This window comes from Prionailurus viverrinus, chromosome C1, assembly GCF_022837055.1.
Source record: "Prionailurus viverrinus isolate Anna chromosome C1, UM_Priviv_1.0, whole genome shotgun sequence".
Lineage (NCBI taxonomy): Eukaryota > Metazoa > Chordata > Mammalia > Carnivora > Felidae > Prionailurus > Prionailurus viverrinus.
In genome coordinates this window covers 67,782,159-67,808,331 of record NC_062568.1, presented here as the reverse complement: position 1 = coordinate 67,808,331, position 26,173 = coordinate 67,782,159, and the positions used below count along the sequence as shown (strand labels likewise).

General features: G+C 38.3%; 2 protein-coding genes across 12 annotated transcripts in view; one reads left to right on the top strand and one right to left on the bottom strand.

Annotated features, from left to right (window-relative positions):
- The window catches only part of BAZ2B (bromodomain adjacent to zinc finger domain 2B), a 424,035-nt gene extending 401,391 nt beyond the window's left edge, over positions 1-22,644 (bottom strand). Inside the window, exons 1-2 of the mRNA XM_047870150.1 lie at positions 22,526-22,644; positions 20,536-20,720 (exon numbers count right to left, since the gene is read on the bottom strand). The gene's annotated coding sequence lies outside the window, so the exon portion shown is untranslated. The remainder of the gene's footprint in view (positions 1-20,535; positions 20,721-22,525) is intronic.
- MARCHF7 (membrane associated ring-CH-type finger 7) overlaps positions 22,371-26,173 on the top strand; it is a 64,727-nt gene continuing 60,924 nt past the window's right edge. For 10 of the 11 annotated variants that reach the window (XR_007154677.1, XR_007154676.1, XR_007154679.1 and 7 more), the window contains exon 1: positions 22,705-22,873. The gene's annotated coding sequence lies outside the window, so the exon portion shown is untranslated. Of the gene's footprint in view, positions 22,600-22,704; positions 22,874-26,173 lie in introns of those variants that run through there. The other variant, XM_047870180.1, reaches the window with a different exon arrangement.

Sequence of the window (26,173 nt, the reverse complement as noted above, 5' to 3'; positions counted from 1 at the left end):
TTAAAATCTAGTTTGTCTTATATAAGTATGGCTACTCCAGGGGTGCCTGGGTGGCTCAGTCTGGTAAGTGTCTGACTTCAGCACAGGTCATGATCTCGCAGTTCACAAGTTCAAGTCTGGCATTGGGCTCTGTGCTGACAGCTCAGACCCTGGAGCCTCCTTTAGAATCTGTGTCTCCCTCTTTCTTTCTGCCCCTCCCCTGCTCATGCTTTGCCTCTCTCTCTCTCAAAAATAAATAAAAACATTTAAAAATTTTTTTAAAAAGTATGGCTACTCCAGCTGTCTTTTGATGTTTATTAGCATGATGGCTCTCGATCCCCTCAAATTTTTTTAATTAATTTTTTATGTTTATTTATTTTTGAGAGCAAAAGAGACAGAGTGCAAGCAGGGAAGGGGCAGAGAGAGAAAGGGGAACACAGAATCCAAAGCAAACTCCAGGCTCTGAGCTGTCAGCACAGAGCCCAACATAGGGCTTAAATCCACGAACTGTGACATCATGACCTGGGCTGAAGTCAGACGCTCAACTGACTGAGCCACCCAGGTGCCCCTCCCCTCAGCTTTCAATCTGCAGGTGTCTTTAGTTCTAAAATGAGTCTCTTGTAGCCACCATATAGATAGATCTTGTTTTTTTAATCCATTCTGATACCCTATGTCTTTTGATTGGAGCATTTAGTCCATCTATATTCAGAGTGATTACTGAAAGATATGAATTTAGTTCCATGGCATTACCTGTAAAGCTGGATTTCTGGTGATGTTCTCTGTTCCTGTCTAGTCTTTGTTGCTTTTGGTCTTTTTTTTTTTCACAAAGAGTCCCCTTTAATATTTCTTGCAGGGTTGGTTTAGTAGTCATGAACTCCTTTAGTTTGTGTTTCTCTGGGAAACTCTTTATCTCTCCTTCCATTCTGAATGACAGCTTTTCTAGATAAAGTATTGTTGGCTGCATATTTTTCCCATTCAGCACATTGAATATATATATATATATACGTGTGTGTATATATATATATATATACACACACGTATATATATATATACACGTATATATATATACATACATGTATATATATATATACATATCTCCTGCCATTTCCTTCTCACCTGCATATTTTTCCCATTCAGCACATTGAATATATATATCTATATATACACATATATAGATATGTAGATATATATATATATATATATATATATATATATATATATATCCTGCCATTTCCTTCTGACCTGCCAAATTTTTGTGGACAGATCTCCTGCAAACATGATCTATCTTCCCTTGTAGGTTAAGAACTTCTTTTCTCTTGCTGCTTCTAAGATTCTTTCCTTGCTTATTTATTTTGTGAATTTCACTATGTCTAGGCAATGGCAGGCTTTTAATTTAATGGGAGTTTTCTGTGCTTCAAGGATTTCAGTGTCTGTGTCCTTCCCCAGATTGGGGGAGTTTTCAGCTATAATTTGCTCAAGTAAACTTTCTGCCCCTTTTTCTCTCTCTTCATCTTCTGGGACTCCTATGATAATGTTATTACACTTTAAGAAGTCACTGAATTCCCTAAATCTACCTTCATGATCCAATACCTTTCTTTCCCTTTTCTTAACTTCATTAATTTCCACAATTTTATCTTCTATATTGCTGATTCATTCCTCAATGTCATTCATCCTTGTTGTTATGACATCCACTCAGGTTTGCATATTGGTTATAGCATTTGCAATTTCATTCTGACTAGGTTTTAGTTCTATTGTTTTTTCTAATTTTAGAGAGAGAGTGAGCACATGAGCAGGGGAGAGGGGCAGAGAGAGAGAGAATTTTAAGCAGGCTCTATGCTCAGCATGGAGCCCATTGTGGGGTTCGATCCCATGACCATCTTGATTACAACCTGTGACAAAATCAAGAATCTGACACTCACCTGACTGAGCCATACAGGCACTCCTGATTTTAGTTCTTTTATCTCTGCAGTAAGGGATTCTCTACTGTCTTCTATGCTTTTTTCAAGCACAGCTAGTATTCTTGCAATTGCTTTTTAAAATTCTAGTTCAAACATCTTATATCTGTATTGATTAAGTCGCTACCATTAGTTCACTTCCTATTCTTTTGGGGTAAATTCCTCCATCTTGTCATTCTACCATATAGGAAAAAAAAAAAAAACAGACCTAGATGCTGGGTGTCTTTGGTCTGCTTGTTGAAGGAAGCTAGATCCAAAAAATAAAAGTAAAAAAATATATATGTACGTTTTTATAAATTAAAAAATAAATATATATATAAATTTAAAAAGTAAATACAAAAAGGAAGCTAGATCCTATTTCCCCTAGAGCTGAAGCTTTTTATCAGTAGACTTACTGATAATAAGAATAAGATAGACTTACTGATAATAAGAGTAAGTGCAAGAGGTTTGTGCTGGTCTTCTGCGTGAAGAAGTGCCTGTTGTACTGATTCTTGGGCTGGTTTGCCCTTCTAGAGATGCACCTGCCAGGCACAGGGAGGTGGGGTTTGGTGCAAGCTGCTCTGGCCTCCACTCAGTGGCAGCGCTGTTTATCTCACTCAGGTCAGTCAGTGCTGATGGGTAAGGGCAAAACGACTTTACCCCGCTCTCTCATCCCTATAGCAGAAAGCTCACACTCACCACTCTTTAGAAAGCCCTCATACAACCCCTCTTATGTCCTGGGCTTCTATCAGATTCATGCCTTCACCCTGTTTTTGTCCAACCTGTTTTAGATCAGGTATGTGGCTGGGTTTCTACACTCCAAATTTTAGGGACTTGTGCAGCACAGCCCTGTGTTGATCCTCTGGGGGGTGCACTCACTGCACTTTTGCCATTTGCCATCCCATGCCAGGAAAGCAGTTGCACAACCATGCAGCAGCTTGGATGTTATGGCAAAGCAGAGCAGAAACTGACACGACTCACTGCCCTCAATTGGTATCCCACTCCTACGTCTGGGAACACTGCAGCACGTTGGTGCAACACTTTATTCTGTCCCTAGAGAGCCCTCGCTGCCACTCCCAAATGTACTCCAAGCAGGGGAACTGTGTCTCCACATGTGACCCAGGGGACCCTTAGGCCGTGCTGTCTGCTCCTAGGCCTCCACCCTCCTTCCCCTAAGACTGGCACAACCCCAGTGGTGGTGGACTTCTAAAACTTCAGATTTTGTGTTCCACCGCTTATAATACCTAATGGTAGTCTACAGAAGCAGGGCTCCCTCCCCTCCAGAGCACTTGCAGCACCTGCAGTTCTTATCTCCCCCAAATCAACTCTCCACAACTCCTACCATCCATGATTCTACCTGTAGATGTGCAGTTTTGTTCTTTCAGTCCTCAGATTGATTTCTTGGGTGTTCAGAATGATTAGACATACATTTGGCTGTGTTCAAGGGATGAGACAAGCTTAGGGCCCTCCTACTCTTCTGCCATCTTAACTCCTCCCAGTTCCATAAGTTTTTTTGTTCTTTTTTATTCTTTCATATTTTCTACATAGACAACCATATCATCTGCAAATAAAGACAGTTTTATGTCTTCTTTCCTAATCTATATTCCATTTTCTTAATTTTTTTTACCAAATTTCAGCCTTATTTAGGTATAATTGGCATAAAATTTTAAGATTTTTTTCTTTTAGTAGGCTTCATGAACATCATAGGGCCCAACATAAGGCTTGATTCATGACCCTGAGGTCAAGACCTGAGCTGATATTAAGAGTTGAACACTTAACCAACTGAGCTACCCAGGTGCCCCAAAGTGTAAGATATTTAAAGTGTACATCATGGTGATTTGATATATGTATATAATGTGAATCAATCTATACACCTTTTAATGCCTTACTGCATTAGCCATGAGTTCCAGTACAATGTTGAGAAGGGGTGGTGAGATGAGACATCTTTGCGGTGTACCCAAACGTAGTGGGAAAGCTTCAAATTTCTCACCATTAAGAACATTAGCTGTAGGGGCGCCTGAATGGCTCAGTCAGTTAAGCGTCTGACTATGGCTCAAGTCATGATCTCACAGTAAGTTTGAGCCCTGCATTGGGCTGTGTGCTGACAGCTCAGAGCCTGGTGCCTGCTTCCAATTCTGTGTCTCCCCCCGCCCTCTCTGCCTCTCCCCTCTGCACGTGCACTCTCTCTTAAAAATAAACTTAAAAAAAAATTAGTTGTAGACTGTAAACTTTTTACCAAGGTGAGAATGTTCCCCACTATTCCTAGTTTGCTGAGTCTTTATCATGAATGGGTGTTGGATTTTCTCAAATATTTCTTTTACATTTGCTGATATGATCATGTGATTTTTTAGCCTGTTGATATAATAGATTACAGTAACTGATTTTTTAATGCTGAAGCAGCCTTACATACCTGAGATAAACTGCACTTGCTTGTTATGTATAATTCTTTTTACACATTTGTGTATTTGACTTGTTAATATTTTACTCAGGACTTTGACATTTATATTCATAAGAGATACTGGTGTCAAGTTTTTATTTTCTTATAATGTCTTTGGTTTTGGGTAGTGCTAGCTTCACAGATCCGAAGTTAAGAAGTATTCCCTCTGCTTCTATCCTTTGAGGTTGCAAAGAATTGGTGTAATTTCTCCCTTAAATGTTTGGTACAATTCACTAGTGAACCCATGTGAGCCTGGGGCTTGCTGTTTTGGAAAGTTATGAATTATTATTTTTTAATTTTATTTTTTATTTTTTAAAATTTACATCCAAATTAGCATATAGTACAAAAATGATTTCAGGAGTAGATTCCTTAGTGCCCCTTACCCATTTAGCCCACCCCCCTCCCACAACCCCTCCAGTAACCCTCAGTTTCTTCTCCATATCTATGAGTCTCTTCTGTTTTGTCCCCCTCCCTGTTTTTATATTATTTTTGTTTCCCTTCCCTTATGTTTGTCTGTTTTGTCTCTTAAAGTACTCATATGAGTGAAGTCATATGATTTTTGCCGGAAAGTTATGAATTATTGATTCAATTTCTTTAACACGTATAGGTCCATGCAAATCTGTATTTTTGTATGTATCTTGATAAATTGTGTCTATTTTTATTTTTTAAATACGAAATTTATTGTCAAATTGGTTTCCATACAACACCCAGTGCTCATCCCAAAAGGTGCCTTCCTCAATACCCATCACCCACCCTTCTCTCCCTCCCACCCCCAATCAATCCTCAGTTTGTTCTCAGTTTTTAAGAGTCTCTTACGCTTTGGCTCTCTCCCTCTCTAACCTCTTTTTTTTTTCTTCCCCTCCCCCATGGGCTTCTGTTAAGTTTCTCAGGATCCACATAAGAGTGAAAACATATGGCATCTGACTTTCCCTGTATGACTTATTTCACTTAGCATCACACTCTCCAGTTCCATCCACATTGCTACAAAAGGCCGTACTTCATTCTTTCTCATTGCCACATAGTATTCCATTGTGTATATAAACCATAATTTCTTTATCCATTCATCAGTTGATGGACATTTAGGCTCTTTCCATAATTTGGCTATTGTTGAGAGTGCTGCTATAAACATTGGGGTACAAGGGCCCCTATGCATCAGCACTCCTGTATCCCTTGGGTAAATTCCTAGCAGTGCTATTGCTGGGTCATAGAGTAGGTCTATTTTTAATTTTTTGAGGAACATCCACACTTTTTTCTGAGTGGCTGCACCAGTTTGCATTCCCACCAACAGTGCAAGAGGAGGATTCCCATTTCTCCACATCCTCTCCAGCATCTATAGTCTCCTGATTTGTTCATTTTGGCCACTCTGAATGGTGTGAGGTGATATCTGAGTATGGTTTTGATTTGTATTTCCTTGATGAGAAGCAACGTTGAGCATCTTTTCACGTGCCTGTTGGCCATCTGGATGTCTTCTTTAGAGAAGTGCCTATTCATGTTTTCTGCCCATTTCTTCACTGGATTATTTGTTTTTCGGGTGTGGAGTTTGGTGAGCTCTTTATAGACTTTGGATACTAGCCCTTTGTCCAATATGTCATTTGCAAACATCTTTTCCCATTCTGTTGGTTGCCTTTTAGTTTTGTTGATTGTTTCCTTTGCAGTGCAGAAGCTTTTTATCTTCATGAGGTCCCAATAGTTCATTTTTGCTTTTAATTCCCTTGCCTTTGGGGATGTGTCAAGTAAGAAATTGCTGCGGTTGAGGTCAGAGAGGTTTTTTCCTGCTTTCTCCTCTAGGGTTTGATGGTTTCCTGTCTCACATTCAGGTCCTTTATCCATTTTGAGTTTGTTTTTGTGAATGGTGTGAGAAAGTGGTCTAGTTTATCCTTTTGCTGTCCAGTTCTCCCAGCACCATCTGTTAAAGAGACTGTCTTTTTTCCATTGGATATTCTTTCCTGCTTTGTCAAAGATGAGTTGGCCATACGTTTGTGGGTCTAGTTCTGGGGTTTCTATTCTATTCCATTGGTCTATGTGTCTGTTTTTGTGCCAATACCATGCTGTCTTGATGATTACAGCTTTGTAGTAGAGGCTAAAGTCTGGGATTGTGATGCCTCCTGCTTTGGTCTTCTTCTTCAAAATTACTTTGGCTATTCAGGGCTTTTTGTGGTTCCATATGAATTTTAGGATTGCTTGTTCTAGTTTCGAGAAGAATGCTGGTGCAATTTTGATTGGAATTGCATTGAATGTGTAGATAGCTTTGGGTAGTACTGACATTTTAACAATATTTATTCTTCCAATCCCTGAGCATGAAATGTTTTTCCATTTCTTTATATCTTCTTCAATTTCCTTCATAAGCTTTCTATAGTTTTCAGCATACAGATCCTTTACATTTTGGGTAGGTTTATTCCTAGGTATTTTATGCTTCTTGGTGCAATTGTGAATGGGATTTTTTTTTGTCTTTGTCTTTTTGTTGCTTCATTATTAGTGTATAAAAATGCAACTGATTTCTGTACATTGATTTTGTATCCTGCAACTTTGCTGAATTCATGTATCAGTTCTAGCAGACTTCTGGTGGAGTCTATCAGATTTTCCATGTATAATATCATGTCATCTGCAAAAAGTGAAAGCTTAACTTCATCTTTGCCAATTTTGATGCCTTTGATTTCCTTTTGTTGTCTGATTGCTGATGCTAGAACTTCCAACACTATGTTAAACAACAGCGGTGAGAGTGGACATCCCTGTCGTGTTCCTGATCTCAGGGAGAAATCTCTCAGTTTTTCCCCATTGAGGATAATATTAGCTATGTGCTTTTCATAAATGGCTTTCATGATGTTTAAGTATGTTCCTTCTATCCTGACTTTCTCAAGGGTTTATATTAAGGATGCTGAATTTTGTCAAATGCTTTTTCTGCCTTGATTGACAGGATCATATGGTTCTTATTTTTTTCTTTTATTAATGTGATGCATCACATTGATTGATCTGCGAATATTGAAACAGCCCTGCAGCCCAGGAATGAATCCCACTTGATCATGGTGAGTAATTCTTTTTATATGCTGTTGAATTCCATTTGCTAGTATCTTATTGAGAATTTTTGCATCCATATTCATCAGGGATATTGGCCTGTAGTTCTCGTTTTTTGCTGGGTCTCTGTCTGGTTTAGGAACCAAAGTAATGCTGGCTTCATAGAATGAGTCTGGAAGTTTTCCTTCCCTTTCTATTTTTTGGAATAGCTTGAGAAGGATAGGTATTATCTCTGCTTTAAATGTCTAGTAGCATTCTCCTGTGAAGCCATCTGGTCCTGGACTCTTATTTGTTGGGAGATTTTTGATAACTGATTCAATTTCTTTGCTAGTTATGGGTCTGTTCAAGCTTTCTATTTCCTCCTGTTTGAGTTTTGGAAGCGTGTGGGTGCTTAGGAATTTGTCCATTTCTTCCAGGTTGTCCAGTTTGTTGGCATGTAATTCTTCATAGTATTCCCTGATAATTGCTTGTATTTCTGAGGGATTGGTTGTGATAATTCCATTTTCATTCATGATTTTATCTATTTGGGTCATCTCCCTTTTCTTTTTGAGAAGCCTAGCTAGAGGTTTATCAATTTTACTTATTTTTTCAAAAAACCAACTCTTGGTTTCATTAATCTGCTCTACAGTTTTTTTTAGATTCTATATTGTTTATTTCTGCTCTGATATTTATTATTTCTCTTCTTCTGCTGGGTTTGGGGTGTCTTTGCTGCTCTGCCTCTATTTCCTTTAGGTGTGCTGTTGGATTTTGTATTTGGGATTTTTCTTGTTTATTGAGATAGGCCTGGATTGCAATGTATTTTCCTCTCAGGACTGCCTTCGCTGCATCCCAAAGCGTTTGGATTGTTGTATTTTCATTTTCGTTTGTTTCCATATATTTTTTAATTTCTTCTCTAATTGCCTGGTTGACCCATTCATTCTTTAGTAGGGTGTTCTTTAACCTCCATGCTTTTGGAGGTTTTCCAGACTTTTTCCTGTGGTTGATTTCAAGCTTCATAGCATTGTGGTCTGAAAGTATGCATGGTATGATCTCAATTCTTGTATACTTTTTTTTTTTTAATTTTTTTTTCAACGTTTATTTATTTTGGGGACAGAGAGAGACAGAGCATGAATGGGGGAGGCGCAGAGAGAGAGGGAGACACAGAATCGGAAACAGGCTCCAGGCTCTGAGCCATCAGCCCAGAGCCCGACGCGGGGCTCGAACTCACAGACTGCGAGATCGTGACCTGGCTGAAATCGGACGCTTAACCGACTGCGCCACCCAGGCGCCCCAATTCTGGTATACTTTTGAAGGGCTGTTTTGTGACCCAGTACATGATCTATCTTGGAGAATGTTCCATGTGCACTCGAGAAGAAAGTATATTCTGTTGCTTTGGGATGCAGAGTTCTAAATAAATCTGTCAAGTCCATCTGATCCAATGTATCATTCAGGGCCCTTGTTTCTATATTGATTCTGTGTGTAGATGATCTATCCATTGTTGTAAGTGGAGTATTAAAGTTCCCTGCAATTACCACATTCTTATCAATAAGGTTCCTTATGTTTATGAGTAATTGTTTTATATATTTGGGGGCTCCTGTATTCGGTGCATAGACATTTATCATTGTTAGCTCTTCCTGATGGATAGACCCTGTAATTATCATATAATGTCCTTCTTCATCTCTTGTTACAGCCTTTAATTTAAAGTCTAGTTTGTCTGATATAAGTATGGCTACTCCAGCTTTCTTTTGACTTCCAGTAGCAGGATAAATAGTTCTCCATCCCCTCACTTTCAATCTGAAGGTGTCCTCAGGTCTAAAATGAGTCTCTTGTAGACAGCAAATAGATGGGTCTTGTTTTTTTTTTTATCCATTCTGATACCCTATGTCTTTTGGTTGGTGCATTTAGTCCATTCACATTCAGTGTTATTATAGAAAGATACGGGTTTAGAGTCATTGCGATGTCTGTAGGTTTCATGCTTGTAGTGATATCTCTGGTACTTTGTCTCACAGGATCCCCCTTAGGATCTCTTGTAGGGCTGGTTTAGTGGTGACGAATTCCTTCAGTTTTTGTTTGTTTGGGAAGACCTTTATCTCTCTTTCTATTCTAAATGATAGACTTGCTGGATAAAGGATTCTTGGCTGCATATTTTTTCTGTTCATCACATTGAAGATTTCCTGCCATTCCTTTCTGGCCTGCCAAGTTTCAGTAGATAGATCCATCACTAGTCTTATCGGCCTCCCTTTATACGTTAGAGCACAATTATCCCTAGCTTTTTCAGAATTTTCTCTTTATCCTTGTATTTTGCCAGTTTCACTATGATATGTCGTGCAGAAGATCGATTCAAGTTACGTTTGAAGGGAGTTCTCTGTGCCTCTTGGATTTCAGTGCCTTTTTCCTTCCCCAGATCAGGGAAATTCTCAGCTATGATTTCTTCAAGTACACCTTCAGCACCTTTCTCTCTGTCTTCCTCCTCTGGAATCCCAATTATGCGTATGTTATTACATTTCATCACATCACTTAGTTCTCTAATTCTCCCCTCATACTCCTGGATTTTTGTATCTTTTTCTTAGCTTCCTCTTTTTCCATAATTTTATCTTCTGATTCACCTATTCTCTCCTCTGCCTCTTCAATCTGAGATGTGGTCGCCTCCATTTTATTTTGCAGCTCATTTATAGCATTTTTTAGCTCCTCCTGACCGTTTTCTTAGTCCCTCGATCTCTGTAGCAATAGATTCTCTGCTGTCCTCTATACCTTTTTCAAGCCCAGCAATTAATTTTATGACTATTATTTTAAATTCATTTTCTGTTATATTGCTTAAATCATTTTTGATCAGTTCATTAGCTGTCGCTACTTCCTGGAGTTTCTTCTGAGGAGAATTCTTCCGTTTCATCATTTTGAATAGTCCCTGGAGTAGCGTGGAACTGCAGGGCTCTTCCTCTGTGCTGTCTGGAGTAACCTGCATTGGTGGGCAGGGCCTCAGTCAGACCTGATGTCTGCCCCAGCCCACCACTGGGGCCACAGTCAGACTGGTGTGTACCTTATCTTCCCCTCTCCCAGGGGCAGGACACACTGTGGAGTGGTGTGGCCCCTGTATGGGTACTAGCACACTGCCAGGCTTGTTGTGGTGCTTCTATGGGATCTGGCGTATTAGCCGGGGTGGATCTGCAAGGTGCACAGGGGCGGGAGGGGCAGACTCAGCTCACTTTGCCTTCAGTGGTCCGCTTCGGGAAGGGCACTGTGGTACCGGGCAGGAGGCAGACCCGTTGGAGGGATGGATCCACAGAAGCACAGAGTTGGGTGTTTGCTCGGTGCAAGCAAGTTCTGTGACGGGAACTGGTTCCCTTTGGGATTTTGGCTGGGAGATGGGCGAGGGAGATGGCACTTCCTAGCACCTGTTCCCCGCCAAGCTGAGCTCTGTCCTCTGCGACTCAACAACTCTCCCTCCCCATGTCCTCTTGTCCTCCCCACTCTGAGAGCAGAGCTGTTGACTTATTAATATTCCAGATGTTAAGTCCCACTGGCTGTCAGAACATGCTCCATCTGACCCCTGTGCTTTTGCAAGCCAGACTCGGGGGCTCTGCCTTACCAGGCAGCCTGCCCCTCCGCCACCCCGGCTCCCTCCCACCTGTCCCTATAGCACGTACCGCCTCTCCGCCCTTCCTACCCTCTTCTGTGGGCCTCTTGTCTACACTTGGCACCAGAGAGTCCGTTCTGCTAGTCTTCTGGCAGTTTTCTGGGTTATTTAGGCAGATGTGGGTGGAATTTAAGTGATCAGTAGGATGCAGTGAGCCCAGCGTCCTCCTACGCCACCATCTTCCACCAAACCTTGACAAATTGTGTCTTTAAGGGAATTGGCCCATTTCATCTAGGTTATCAAATATGTAGGCATAAAGTTGTTCATAGTATTCCTTTGTAATCCTTTTAGTTTCCATGGAATCTGTAGTGATGTCCTCTGTTTTCTGCCATTATTAATTTGTATCCTTTCTTCTTTTCTTAGTTAACTTGGCTAGAAATTTGTTGATTTTATCAATCTTTTCAAAGAACTGGCTTTTAGTTTTGTTGATTTTTACTATTGACTTCCTGGTTTTAATTTTATAGATTTTAGTCATAATTCTTACTATTTATTTTCTTCTATTTACTTTGGACTTAATTTTCTCTTCCTTTTCTAGCTTTCTAAGGTGCAAACTTATTGAATTTAGATTTTTCTTCTTTTCTAACATATGAATTCAGTGCTATAAATTTACCTCTAAGCACTGCTTTACTGCTTCCCACAAATTTTGATTAAGTTGTATTTTCATTAAGTTCAAAATATTTCAACATTTCTTATGAGATTTCTTCTTTGACCCCTATGTTTAGAAGGGCATTGTTTAATCTCCTGTATTTTAATGTTTTCTAGTTGTCTTTCTGTGATTGATTCCTAGTTTAATTCCATTATGGTCTGAGAACACACATTGTATCTCTATTTTTAAATTTGTTAAAATGTGTTTCATGTCCTAGAATATAGTTTATCTTGGCAAATGCTCCACATGAGCTTGAGAAAACATTAATTTTCCTGTTTTGGATGGAGTCTATATATGTGAATTATATCTAGTCAATTAAAGATGTTGTTGAGTTCAAGTATGTCCTTACTGATTTTCTATCTGCTGAATTAACCCATCTGAGAGAGGAGTATGGATGTCTCCAACTATGATAGTGAATTCATCTATTTCTCTTTGCAATTCTATCATTTTTGTATCAGGTAGTTCGATGCTCTTTTGTTAGATGCATACGTTTAAAAAATTGTTATGTCTTCTTGGAGAACTGATCCCTTTATCATTATGTAATGCTCTTCTTTATCCCTACTAGCTTTCTTTACTTTGAAGTCTGCTATATACATTTTACATATATATTTAAAATGAGTTTCTTGTAGAAAACATAGAGTTGGATCTTATTTTTTCATACATTCTGATGATGTCTTTTAACTGGTACATTTAGACCAATGATATTCAACTTAGTTACCAATATAGTTGGATTACTATCATTACATTTGTTACTGTTTTTTGTTGCCCTTGTTCTCTGTCCCTATTTTTGTCTTTCACTCTTTTCTGCCTTACAGTTTTAATTGAATGTTTTATATGATTCTATTTTCTCTTTCTTAGCATATAAATCTTAGTTCCTTTTTGCTGTTTTCACTGGCTGCCCCTAGAGTTTTCACTATACATTTGCAACTAATCCAAATCCACCTTCAAATAATATTACACAACTTCACAAGTAGTGTATCTTATAATAACAAAATAATCCTAATTTTTTCCTTCCCGCTCTTGTATCATTGGTGTTAGTCATTTTGCTTATATACTAGTATACAGAAGCACTTATATACACATATATATACATAATTGCATATATTGTTGGTATTATTTTGAACAAAAAAACTGCTCTCTGTTAGATTAAGAAAAAAAATAAAAGTTCTTATTTTACCTTCATTTTTTCCTTCTTTGGTGTTCTTTCTTTCTTCATACATATCTGAATTTCTAAACTATATTATTTTCCTTCTCTGTAATGAATTTCTTTTAACATTTTTGTAAAGCAGGTCTACTGTCAGCAAGTTTTCTCAACTGCCGTTTGTCAATTTCTCCCTCAGTTTTGAAAGGAATCTCACATGGCACAGAATTCTACATTAGTGGGTTTTTTCACAGCATTTTAAATATTTTAGTTCACTCTCTTTCCTTGCATGGCTTCTGAGGAGAAATTAGTGTAATTCTTATCTTTGTTCTTATTTGGATAAGGTATTTTTAACTCTGGCCTCTTTCAGGATTTTTTCTTTTGTCTTTGATTTTTTTTGTAATTTTAAACTGATATGCTAAAGTGTAAGTTTTCTTGGACATTTTATCCTGCTCGGTGTTCTATGGATATCTGGTTTGGTGTCTGACAAAAATTTGGTAGAAATTCTGTCATTATTGTTTCCAATATTTCTTCTGTTCTTTTCCTCCTTCTCTTTGAGATAGCCCCATCAACCTATGTTACACCTTTTCTAGTTGTTCCACAACCCCTGGAAATGTGTTGTTTTTTGATAGTTTTTGTTCTCTTTGACTTTTGGTTTTCATGGATTCTATTGCCATATACTCTAACTCAGAGATTCTTTCCTCAGTCATGTCTAATCTAATAAACTCATCAGAGATATTCTTCATTTCTGTAACAGTGTTTTTTTTTACCTGTAGCATTTTTTTGTTATTGTTCTTCCTTATGATTTGCATGATTCTGCTTACATTGCTCAGCTATTTTTGTGTGTTTATCCATTAGAGCCTTTAGCATATTAATTAATCATAGTTGTTGTAAATTCCTATTCTATGAAGAACATAGTATGTTAAGAATCTCAAATGGGAAAATGTGCACGGTGTTAAACTGGGGTGCTATGTTAAAAATAAATATATGATGGGAGCAACAAAAAAATTCCAACATCTCTGCTATGTCCGGTTCTGATGCTTGCTTTTATCTCTTGAAATTATGTTTTTTTCCTTTTTGTTATGCCTTTTAATTTTTTCTTGATAGCCAGACATAATTTATTGGGATAAAAGGAACTGCTAAAAATAGACTTTTAGTGATATAATGGTGAGATATGGGGGGAGGGGAAGCATTGTATAATCCCATGATTATGTCTCAGTCTTTTAGTGAGCCAATGCCTATGGACTATGAACTTCACAATAGCTTTTCAGGTTTTTTTTTCCCCCTACTGCCTTAGGTGGGACAGGATGGTTAGAGTTGGCTACAGTTGGGCACTGCTCTTCTTCTGCAAGGAAGGATAGAGCTTGCTCTAGTTGGGGACTTCTCTTACCCAGACCAGTTAAGGCTCTGATAATACCTCAGCAGGTTAGGTTTTGGTTAAGTAGTTTCCCCTGAAGGCAGGGTTTCATAAGAACAGAGTAATCTGGTGTATTTCAAAGTGGTTTCTTTCCTCCTTCCCTTGCCAGAAGTCCAAAGAGAGTTTTCTTTGATACTTACTTTGGGAATCTGGTCTAGTTCCTGAAAGTGAATCTCACAATATTGTGGTGCCCCCCCACCCCATGAATAGGTCTCACTGGAGTTTTTAAGTCTCAGAATTGTCTACACTAAGCCTCCAGCAATTCATCAATTATAGTTCAGGTTTTCCTACCCAGGCACTGGTTCCTGTGGTCAGCTCCTGATTCTCCACTCCTATAAGCCACAGCTCACTGTATTTGTCTAGCTAGTCTCTCCAATCTTGGGGATAGTGTTTGTTTTGTGTCCTCCTCTCTCTTATGAATTCAAGAGCAGCTGCTGATTTTTAAGTCTGTTTAGCTTTTTACTTGTTGTTAGGATGGAATAGGGACTTTCAAGCTCTTTCAATGTGTAACCAGAAAGTGGAACCACTCTAGTCATTGATCTTTAATAGGAACAGATGGTCCCATTCTTTAGCATTAAGTGCCTATATCATTGATTTTTTTTCATAAATAAAGGTAGTTTATTTATCTGTATGAATTGATGGAATGCTAATTTAAAAATATTTGGGGGGGGTGCGTCGGTGGCTCAGTTCATTAGGTGTCTGACTTTGGCTCAGGTTGTGATCTCGCGGTTTGTGTGTTGGAGGCCCGAGTCAGGCTCCATGTTGACAGCTTGGAGCCTGAAGCTTGCTTCAGATTCCGTCTGTGTGTGTCTCTTTCTCCACCCCTCTCCTGCTTGTGTTTGCAAGCATTCTCTCTCTCTCTCTCTCTCTCTCTCTCTCTCTCAAAAATAAATGTTAAAAAAAGTTAAATTTTTTTTGTAAATTCAGGAAAAAAGGGAAATGTTCCCTTATTCCTACTTTAAAAGTAACAATGTAATGTTTAATAGTTGACTCTGTATTTTAAGAATTTACATTTTATTCTTAAAAGCATTTTTTAATCTACCTTATATTAATTTTTGTTCATTTCTTTTCCACAACATTTTCCTGAACAAAATAAGTTAGAAATATTGCAAATATAGTTCATGCCAATTTTGCTGTGAATAAAACTTAAACTCTACACACTGTTCTGATAGCAAGAAAACAAAAGTCTTCTAAAAAGGGTGTTAAAAACTTCTATTTGGCACCTAGGAGTTGATTTTCTCTCACTTTGATTTAGAAGCAGTGTTGCAATAGTATATTTAGGTATTTCTACACATTTTTCTTTCATTAAAGAGAATAAATGCTAATAGTTTTTTATATGGCTTACTTCCAAGCATCGATAAGACTAAACACTAGCAGTTTTTATTTCTGGACATTGTAAGAAAGAATTATTAAAATTTAAACTCTTTACTCAAACTTTTTAGATATAAATTTTCATCTACCCAATTAATTTCTTAATGCTATAATTTGATTAGTGTTTTACTTATTCAGATTAAAGATTGTTAATAAGGCCTATTAAAATCGTGATATATAATTTCATAAAAATAATTGTATTTTAGAAGTACTCTAGCAATTTGTAACAGGATGACTAATAGCAAAATTTATGTACCAAGAAAACATTTGGTTATCAACCTAAGGAAACAATGTCTAAAACAAAAGAGTCACGTCAATATATGTATTTATAAAACTGTTAAAGGAAACCAAATATTTCTTAAAATTGTATTTCTTATTTTCATTCACATCCTAAGACCCTAATATGAAAACACATGTTTAAAACTTTCAATTCAAGAATATTTGAGATAAAGTTCATAAGATTAAAAAAATACCTTAATAGAGTTCCAAACAGTAATCACTTTCCTGAGAAAAGCCTTTCCATAATTTATCATAATTGGCTATACACAAACAAAAAGTACTGATCTAGTATCTCTAAAAACTGAAAATATAATTTTTTAAACTAGAGGGTTCTCAGCTTTGAGGAGAATAATATTCAAGACACAACAAAATCGACAACTACCACCTCTGTTTGCGTACTATACTAAAGAATTACAAACATTTACTATAAATGAAATACTTAAAGTATGTCCCTATTATCATAACATTTATGATGACATAATAGTGGAAAATGTAGAATTTCTTCTGTATTGTCCTTGGTACAAATGGGCAACTTGCTGTCAAGAGTGGACAAGGCTACACAGTGAAAATTGAGATAAGACTCTTGGATAGGGAACAGGGTAAAGAAGCTAAGTAGTATATATGTATTTATATGTATAATTTTAAAAAAATTACTATGATATATAAAAATATTAATAAGGTATTTTTAAATAATTAAGTATATTCAATGGCTTTAGCAAACTGCTGAGAAAAGGAAGTAAGAATAGTGAGAAAAAAATTAGATAATTCCTAGGCAGGCTAGTAGTATAACATGCACTGTATAATACAAAGTCAGTTAGGTGTATTGGGGGATTCTGGAAGAAACAGTTACCATTTCTTATTACTGAAACAGGCAGGTGACTGAAATGCAGAACAGTATCAATATGTGAAAAAGATTCAAAAGGGACCCAAACGATAGCACTCTATATAGTTCGGAACAGTCTAGTTTTCACAATATAAAATCCAGAAATAAATCCAGTATAAATTTGAAAATTCAGTGTGTGACAAAGGTCATACATAAAGACAGGATTATTTAAGAAATGCTACTAGCACAGCTGGCTATCCATTGAAGGTAACATGAAACTGGATCCTATGATCTTATTCCAGCACACAAACTAATCTGAGTTTAATTAAACATAATCTGGAAAATCTAGGATACTACATGATACAATCCAGGGAGAGGTTAAGATTTATTAAACTAAGTTATAAACCCAAAAGTCATAAAAGAAATCACAGATACATTTTAACATATGAACGTATCTTTGGCAAAAGATACTAAATGGCAAGTCAACAGACAGATCAGAGAGTTGAAAAAACACTGTGAAGACAGGACAGAGTGGTAATAGCCATCACAAATTGAAAAGAAAGGACAAATAATCAATACAAATAGGGATTTAGGTAAAAGGTACTTTTGGTTGAAAAAGGCCAGATGCATATGATGCTATTTTATAAAATAAATGCTTAAAAAAAAACTCCAAGTAGTTCTGTGTGTGTGTAGAGAAAAAGAGAGTGCATGTGCACATGTATGTGCATGTATATATGTGTATTATAGAACTATTCTTTTAAGACTGTGTAGTTGTGCAGAAAAAAGTGCAGAAAGATACTGATTTTGCAAGGATATTTGTATAGTGGTAAGAGAGACAAATTATGAAGGAAAAGGGAAAAAATACTAAAATAGCTACTATGAATAATCACATACCTACATTGTTATAAAAGCATGCACATGAAGAAAAATTAAGTTAAGAAAGGTATAGTAACCAAACTTGCCAGAGGGAATACCCAAGGAATTTCTATCAGTAATTGGATGTTATTTTGCTTATAGTCTCATAAAATGTAATCTGAAGTGGCCATGGAGGCCTATTATTATCATTCTGATGTGTGTATGTTTAGCTTGGTTGTTATTAAAAGAACAAGGTCAGTTCGGTCTGGTTTCACAGTTTACTCCAAGGGTCAACAAACTTTCTGTAAAAAAACAAACAGTAGATGTTCTAGGCTTTTTGGGCCATATTGTCTCTATCACAACTAGTCACCACTGTTGGGTAAAAGCACTCATTCACAGGTTGTGATGGTTAATTTTAAGTGTTAACTTATCCAATGCAAAGCATCAAGTTATTTAATCAAATGCTAATTTAAGGCATTGCTGTGAAGATATTTTGTAAATGTGCTCAGTATCTACAGTGTGCTGATTTTAAGTCAAGGAGATTATCCTTGATAATACATGGGCCCCATCTAATCAGCCTTGAGAGTAAAAACAGTGTTTCTGGGGAAGAAATTCTGCCTCAAGACTGCACTATCCACTCCTATCAGAGTTTCAGCCTTCTGGCCTGCCCTACAAATTTCAATGTTAACACTCCCTACAACTATGTTAGCCAATTCTCTAGATAGATAGTTCTGTTTCTCTGGCCAACTCTAATATACAGACAATACATAAACATAGTCTGGCTGTGTTCCAATAAAACGATTTACAATAACAGACAGTGAACCAGATTTGGCCTGTGTATGATATTTTTCCAACCCCTAGTATTATTAATAATAAAAGCTGCTTTTATTTAAAACTATGTTTCAGGCAGTGTGAAATGCGCTTCACATACAGATTCCAAGTGCCTTGTAAATTGGGAACTGCTCCTATTCGGCTCATGTATTCCAGAGCTAAATGAGCAAGAATGATATTCCTAGAACTAATGAGTTCTAGACCATGAGCTTAGGTGTAAGAAAGTGTTTCTCAGAGAGGGATTCAAGATGGTATTCTCTTTGTTTTTATATTGTTTCATCTATTGGCTCTGGGGATTGAAAATTATTGCAGCACAAGTCAACCAGGTGTCTTGCATGTTTATTAAATGTGGCACCTTTTAATTAAACTCAAATTTCTAAAATTCCATTCAATTAGAGGAGAAAAATTCACAAAAATCACTAAATCTGGGGCTTATCATTTTTGGAATGAATGGAATTCTTTATATCAAAGATTTAAAGCAAAGGATCTTTAAGAAGGAAGAGTCCTCAATCTGTAGACTACTATTATTATTATTATTATTATTACATACTTAAAATTACTTATAACTATTTATTTTTGAGAGAGAGAGGGAGTGTGTGTGTGTGTGTGTGTGTGTGTGCACACGCACAAACAGGGGAGGGGCAGACAGAGAGGGGGAGAGAAAGAATTCCAAGTAGAGTCTACACTGTCAGCGCAGGGTCCCACACAGGGCTCGAACTTACAAACTGTGAGATCATGACCAAAGCCAAAAGCAAGAGCCAGATGCTTAACTGACTGAGCCACTCAGGCGCCCCTAAAATTACCTATAACTTTAAATAGTAGATCCTAAACTTGGTTGATGCCACAATGTTCCCTTCTCCAGGGATTAATAAGATTCCCATCTGAGAAGAAATTGGCATCCTTTGTTTGCAACTCAGGGATGTCTCTATAGCCACTCTTTTCTCATCCCAGGTATTACCTTCTGTTAGTCAAAGCTTAAGAAATAACGTACATTTAAAAATGATTTGATTTAGGAACACCTGGGTGGCTCAGTTGGTTAAGAGCATCGGGTTCTACGCTGACAGTGTAGAGCCTGCTTGGGATTCTCTCTCTTTCCCTCTCTGTTTCTCCCCGACTTGTACGTTCTCTTTCTCTCTTTCAAAATAAACTTTAAAAATGCATTTAAAAATGATTTGATTTACAAAAAGCAAACATGAGCACACCTTTTATTTTTTCTTCTTTTTTTTTTAAATTTTTTTTAACGTTTATTTATTTTTGAGACAGAGAGAGACAGAGCATGAACAGGGGAGGGGCAGAGAGAGAGAGGGAGACACAGAATCTGAAACAGGCTCCAGGCTCTGAGCGGTCAGCCCAGAGCCCGACGCGGGGCTCGAACTCACGGACCGTGAGATCATGACCTGAGCCGAAGTCGGACGCTTAACCAACTGAGCCACCCAGGCACCCCTGACCACACCTTTTAAAGACCACATAGCTTATGCAAAGTGAAAAATATCTATAAGATTGCTTTTACATAGAGAAGCTTCTTAGAAAGTTAGGTTGTGGGATGACAAAAAAGGAAGAAAAATTGGAACTTTGAAATTCAGTATCTGAAAGAGAATTCTCTAAGCTATCAGCTAGCTGAAGAACTATTAACATAAGAGGAAAGGACTGTTATGACCATGACCAAATGACAGGCAAATTTACAAAGTAGAAAGGGAAAAATTACTAGTAGTATGGAAACTAATTTAAGTGGTGTGGGCCAAGTGGTGAACCAAGATATTTAGATAAAAAAAGGTACGTCAGAGTTGGTCGTAAGGATAAAAAGCTTAGCAAAAGAAGGCTAATTAGGGGAATTTTGCACACAAAAGAACAACTATGGAGTCTAAATTGATCAGAACAGTTCTGACTCCAAATATTTTCCTGTCAAATCATTTTGTACTGATTTTTAGATCAGAAAATATAGTCACCATTTTACCCATCTGTATCCACAATTCTATCAAATTGTCTTTAACATAGGAAAATTTCAAAAAATTTTTGATAATGAAAACTCATTAAAAACTCATGGAAACTCAAATCAGAGAAGGTACTTTAAAAACAATGAAAACTAACCATTCTTAAGAAACAAAAACACAGTTATCAGTGGTTTTTATGCAATTACTAGCATCAGTAATAGAGTGTGGAAAGTATGTTTAGCATAAAAAATTGGTGTCACACTCACCTCTGCTGATATCATCAGTTCTGGGTGTGGATGAAGCCATAATCTGTCAAAATCTGATCCATTCTTGCCAGGTTTGGGGGTTCTGTAGAGAAGTTACTGGTACCAGGTCTGACTGCCATAGCTCAGAAAAATGGTGCAGTCATTCCTCTTAGTGTAGAATATACTTCAGAAGATGTTTAAGGGACCTATATAATATTAAGCCCCAGAAAGACAATATTAGTGGTGGTTTAGACATGGAATATAATAGCTAACAGTTATGGAATGCTTACTGTGTTCCAGGAACTAATGCATTATCTTATTTAATATTTTCTTTTTTTATTATGAAATTTATTGTCAAATTGGTTTCCATACAACAACCAGTGCTCTTCCCAACAGGTGCCCTCCTCAATACCCATCACCCACCCGCCCCTCCCTCCCATCCCCACCCATTTAATATTTTCAACAGCTCTGTGGGGTACAGGTATTGTTATTAATCCCATTTTACAGGAAACAGGCTTATCAAGGTTAAAGAATTGCTGGGGCCCCTGGGTGGCTCAGTTGGTTGGGCGATCGACTTCAGCTCAGGTCATGATCTCAGGGTTCGTGAGTCTGAGCCCCGCACCAGGCTCTGTGCTGACAGCTCAGAACCTGGAGCCTGCTTCCAATTCTGTGTCTCCCTCTCTCTGACCCTCTCCCACTCACGCTCTCTTTCTCTCAAAAATAAGTAAGTCCTAAATAAAATTTAAAAAAAGTTGCTCAACACAACAAAGGTAGTAAGATAGAGGCAGAACTAGGATATGAACTCATGCAATCTGGTGCTTCAGATGTGCATATCCATAACTACAATGCTAGTAGTATACTCAACTAGGCTGCAAATAAATAAATAAATAAATAAATGTGTTTTCTAAAAAGGGCAAGTTAATTTCCTCTAATATGTTCACTTTATCCCATACCACATGCTTAATCTTTAACTCAAATCCTAAAAAGCTACACTGGCATTTATATGACAATTTTAAATAATAAACTTTGAATCTTTAAAATTTACAATATTTTACAATTTATAATAGTGAACGAAGCATGGATAGTCTGTTAGTCTCCCAGAGTGAAATGGGAATGAGAAGTGATAGTGCATTCCCTTCAGATGAAATGACAAAGATATTCACAGAAACCTCATACTTCATGTATTGGAATTATTTGAATACAATGCATCGCTTAAAACCTAATAAAACAGTCACTTTAACAGATGCCGTTGAGTAAGTCTACAAGTCTCAGTAACTTATCTTTACCGTTAAAGAACTTTTATGTTTGATACATTCAAAATAAGTACAATATCACCTGAATCCACTTAATGTAATCTAAATCCACATCAATTGCAGTTTTCTCTTACTCCTTTTTATTTTTTACTAATCATTTACATACTAAGCTTACCACATTTACAGGGTTTTTAAATGTTTCGCCTAATTTTCACAGGACCATTTACCTTAAAATTTTCCTCCAAGTGAATTTTTACTGCAAAATCTGTAGCTACACTATCAAAGATCAGTATCACGATTTTAAGAGACACGACTGTAAAAGTACACCACCACCAAGGCTGAATGACCACCAGCAAGAAACGGTCCTGGGCAACTGGCTCCTACCCTGAAAGGTGAGGGCTCTCAGACCACGGGCAGGACCGGCAGAGAGTGGGAGGAGGGGAGGTCGGGAGAGGCAGTGCTTGGTTCAAGTCAATAAACATTCACTGCGCCACTTACCAAGGGCCAAAAAAAAAAAAAAAAAAAAAAAAAAAAGGAACTGGGCGGTATTTCGAGCAGTGGGTCCAACTGGTTTGCCAGAGGCGGCAAGAGCCGATGGCGTGGACTCGGGCGCCGGGGCCGGCAAGGCTGAATTAGAGCCTCTAGCCAAGTAAGCGAGGCGGCCAACTAGGGCTGGGCCTCCAGCACCCCTCTCCCGGCGTCCGCACCCTTGCCGGCCCAGCCGTCAGCCCGCCGGCCCACCAGCCGCAGCTGCTTACCGGTGGCGCCTTGCTGCCTCCCTGGGGGCAGCCCTTCAACGGTTGCAGCAGTCAGAGCACCACCCCGCGGTAGGGTACGTCGAGCCCGCCCGCAGCTCTCGGGTCCCCGGCAGCGCCGCCCCTCTCGCGAGATGTCGGCGGAGTCTGTGAAGTGGGGGGGAAGAGAAGGGAGGGGCTTTTAACGGTGGCGGCTGGTTCTGCGCCGGATCTGAGAGAGGGGCGGTCGCCATTGTGCTTCTCTGCGGACTGCTTTGCCTCAGTTAGAGGCCTAGAACTGCGAGGAGGAAGGCAGTGCTGCGGTCGTTGCGAGAGGGACGCGCCTTATTCGTTGCCAGCTCGGGAGCAGGGGTAATAAGCTGCGGCGCATGGGCTTTTCTCTCTCTGGGAGTTGGTTCTAACCTAGGCCGCGTGGGGGAGGGGAGAAAACGAAGTACAGGCTTGGGGACGCGGAGGCTGCTTCCTCCGTCTTTACTTGGGGCGGAGGATCGTGATACGGAGTCACGGGGACGAAGGGAGACTGGGCGCAGGCCTCTGCCGGTGGTCTTTCATCTCGTGGTGGAGTTTGTGACGGGTGGAGGGGCAGATTGTACGTCTTCCTTAAGGACGTGTTGTTAGCAAGGGCTTGGGGTTTCGGCCCTATCTTGGCCTTTGGAGGCCTGCTTTTGACTCGGGGTAAGGAGGGTCCTCCAGAACCCTGCGGGCCGGGCGTGTCACGAGTGAAGTATTTAAGGAGCGCGGTGTGGAAGGCGGGGAAGTTTGGGCCTCTGCCAACCCGGTCTCGAATTGAAGGGACTTTGCTAAGCCCCTTAAGTTGCGGTGGCGCTTTGCTCGTTGATCGCCCTGTTTCTTGAATATCGTGATACTTGGAGAGTTGCTTTGTGTGGTGATAAATTTGTATGTTCTTCGAGTTGAAATAATTGGTGGTATGTATAAAAAACGAACCTGGGGGCGCCTGGGTGGCTCAGTCGGTTGGGCGTACGACTTCGGCTCAGGTCATGATCTCGCGGTCCGTGGGTTCGAGCCCCCCGTCGGGCTCTGTGCTGACAGTTCAGAGCCTGGAACCTGCTTCAGATTCTGTGTCTCCCTCCGTCTCTGACCCAGCCCCATTCGTGCTCTGTCTCTCTCTGTCTCAAAGATAAATAAACATTAAAAAAAATTTAAAAAAAAAAAAAAAACAACGAACCTGTTGGTAGAAGAAGTAAAAATATGGAAGGCACGATTTGTAGAATATTCCCTCATTTTGATGGAACTGCGTAGTGAAGATGAACATGTACAAACACGCACCATAAAATACTACAGTTATTTTTTTCGTACGTACACAAATAGATAGTAATATACGGGGGAAATCTATCCCGGTAATGGATTCCTCACTAGTGTCGTTTGGCACTATTGAGAGTAAATGTGCCAAAGTGAAATTGAATTTAGTAAGGTGTCTTTTGTTTGTTTTTTTGTAGGACTTTTATTTTTACTTAAACCTCCCCTTACTCCCTTTCTGTTTACCACTAAGAGGTAAGGTTAAAAATGAATTTTTGTTTTAAAAACCAAACTATGTTGTTAACAAGGCAGACAAAAAGTGTAACGAGATTTTTTTGGTGAAGATAAAAGATTTTGTTTCAGAAATGAGGTCAGTATTTCCTTTACAGGTCTACAGCCTTTTGTGAAACAGTTGTGGTTTATGAGGCATTTAGAGTCAGAAGACCTGGATTTGAGTCTTAATTTTGCCGATTTAAAATCTTTTCAGATTTCCTTAAAAACAGCAGTTTTCCTAGAGTTGATGTGAGGACCAAAGTGGATGAGGTCGCCTGTAGTAGTCAACACCTAGGGGACATAATACTCTGAAAGTGAATTTTTAATGTATATAAAAGCAATTGGAATTGATACAAGTCAAGTTTATATTCCAGTCAGAATAACCTTAAAATATTACTCTGCCTGTAATTTCTCCTTCCCCCCAGTAACCTGTATTTATATAAATTCTATAATACAAATGTTTTTATTTTTTTAATTTACATCCAAATTAGCATATAGTGCAACAGTGATTTCAGGAGTAGATTCCTTAGTGCCCCTTACCCATTTAGCCCATCCCCTCCAGCAACCCTCTGTTTTCCATATTTAAGAGTCTCTTCTGTTTTGTCCCCCTCCCTGTTTTTATATTATTTTTGCTTCTCTTCCCTTATGTTCATCTGTTCTGTGTCTTAAAGTCCTCATATGAGTGAAGTCATGTATTTGTCTTTCTCTAATTTCGCTTAGCATAATACCCTCTAGTTCCATCCATGTAGTTGCAAATGACTGCAAGTGTTTTTAGATAAGAACTTTTTACAGCTTTTCCTTTGCTTTAAATGATGCCTCAGATGTCAGCCTGTGGATATGCATAGTCTTGGCTTTTCTCAAAGTTGCACACAGGGTCAGATGTCTTGAATAAGAATGATAAAAATTCCTACTTAAATACAAGTGATTACTTTTTCTGCTATGCTGGTAAGAGTGCTTATTTTCCAAGATAAAGTACAAAGATTCCCTTATATAGACATGCACATATGTTCTACATGAAGATGTCAGGTAATCAAGTGAGACCTCATCCGTGGCTCACATGCAGCCAATCTCTAATGAGCTCTATATCCATTTTACACAACTCTTCATCTGGCTTATGTTCAAGAGTTGCTCACATTTTAATACTATGTTTTAGGAAAATGGTAGTGCAAAATTATCAAATTATGTAAAACATTTTTTGATAACTTACTGTATTCCAGCTGCTAGACCAGGGCTTCACATTACGAGAATGAGCTGGACACCTCATCTGCCCTCTACAACTCACAGTTTAGTCATTAGACTAATGTATAAACAACCACTGCTATTATCTTAGTGTAGGTACATAGTAGTACTGTGGGAGGACAGAAGAGGGGTGCTTAATCTTTGGGGAAATTTGTACAGAAAGTATTGCTTGAACGGAGATGTGGAGAAGACTATAGGAGTTTGATAAGGAAACTGCAAAGTCATGGTATCCCGTTTTGTTTTAGGAATGGACAGTTTGTTCCCATAGCTGCAACGAATTGAATGGAAGATGACTTGAAAAACCTCTACTGTTTGAGAAAGTGCTCTGTGTCTTTGGAAATGGAGAGCTATTATGTCCCTAAGACCAATAAAAGTAATTTTTAAGATTGCCTTTACTGACAGCATCTTTCTGTTACTGCAGATAATTGTCAGTAATAAAGAACAGTGGGAAATGCTTAAGTGGAAGGCAGTGAAATGTTTGCATCAAACCTTATTTTTAACCAGCAAATTAAACTTAACTAATTAACTTTTAACTCCTAAATAACAGATTAACAACTGATCCCATTAGGATTACAATGTAAAATGAGTAAGATTTTGAATTACTTGTAAGATCTATTGAATTCACTAAAGCAAAATTCTGTTATAGTGAAATAATTTATCTCCGCACAAATCATTATTTTATAGAAATACTGTCTTTAAAAAGTTGCTGATAGTAAGATGAACCCAAGGGCAAGGGATAAAATTATAATTTGAGAGTTGGCTGTGGTTTAATTTTCATTGATCTTAACTTTTCTATTCTGGTCTGAAGTCATGCCATCGATCAAAGCTGGTTTTTCTTGCTCTCAAGTATATTTCTCTGTGGCTCTACCAGTTAGACTACAT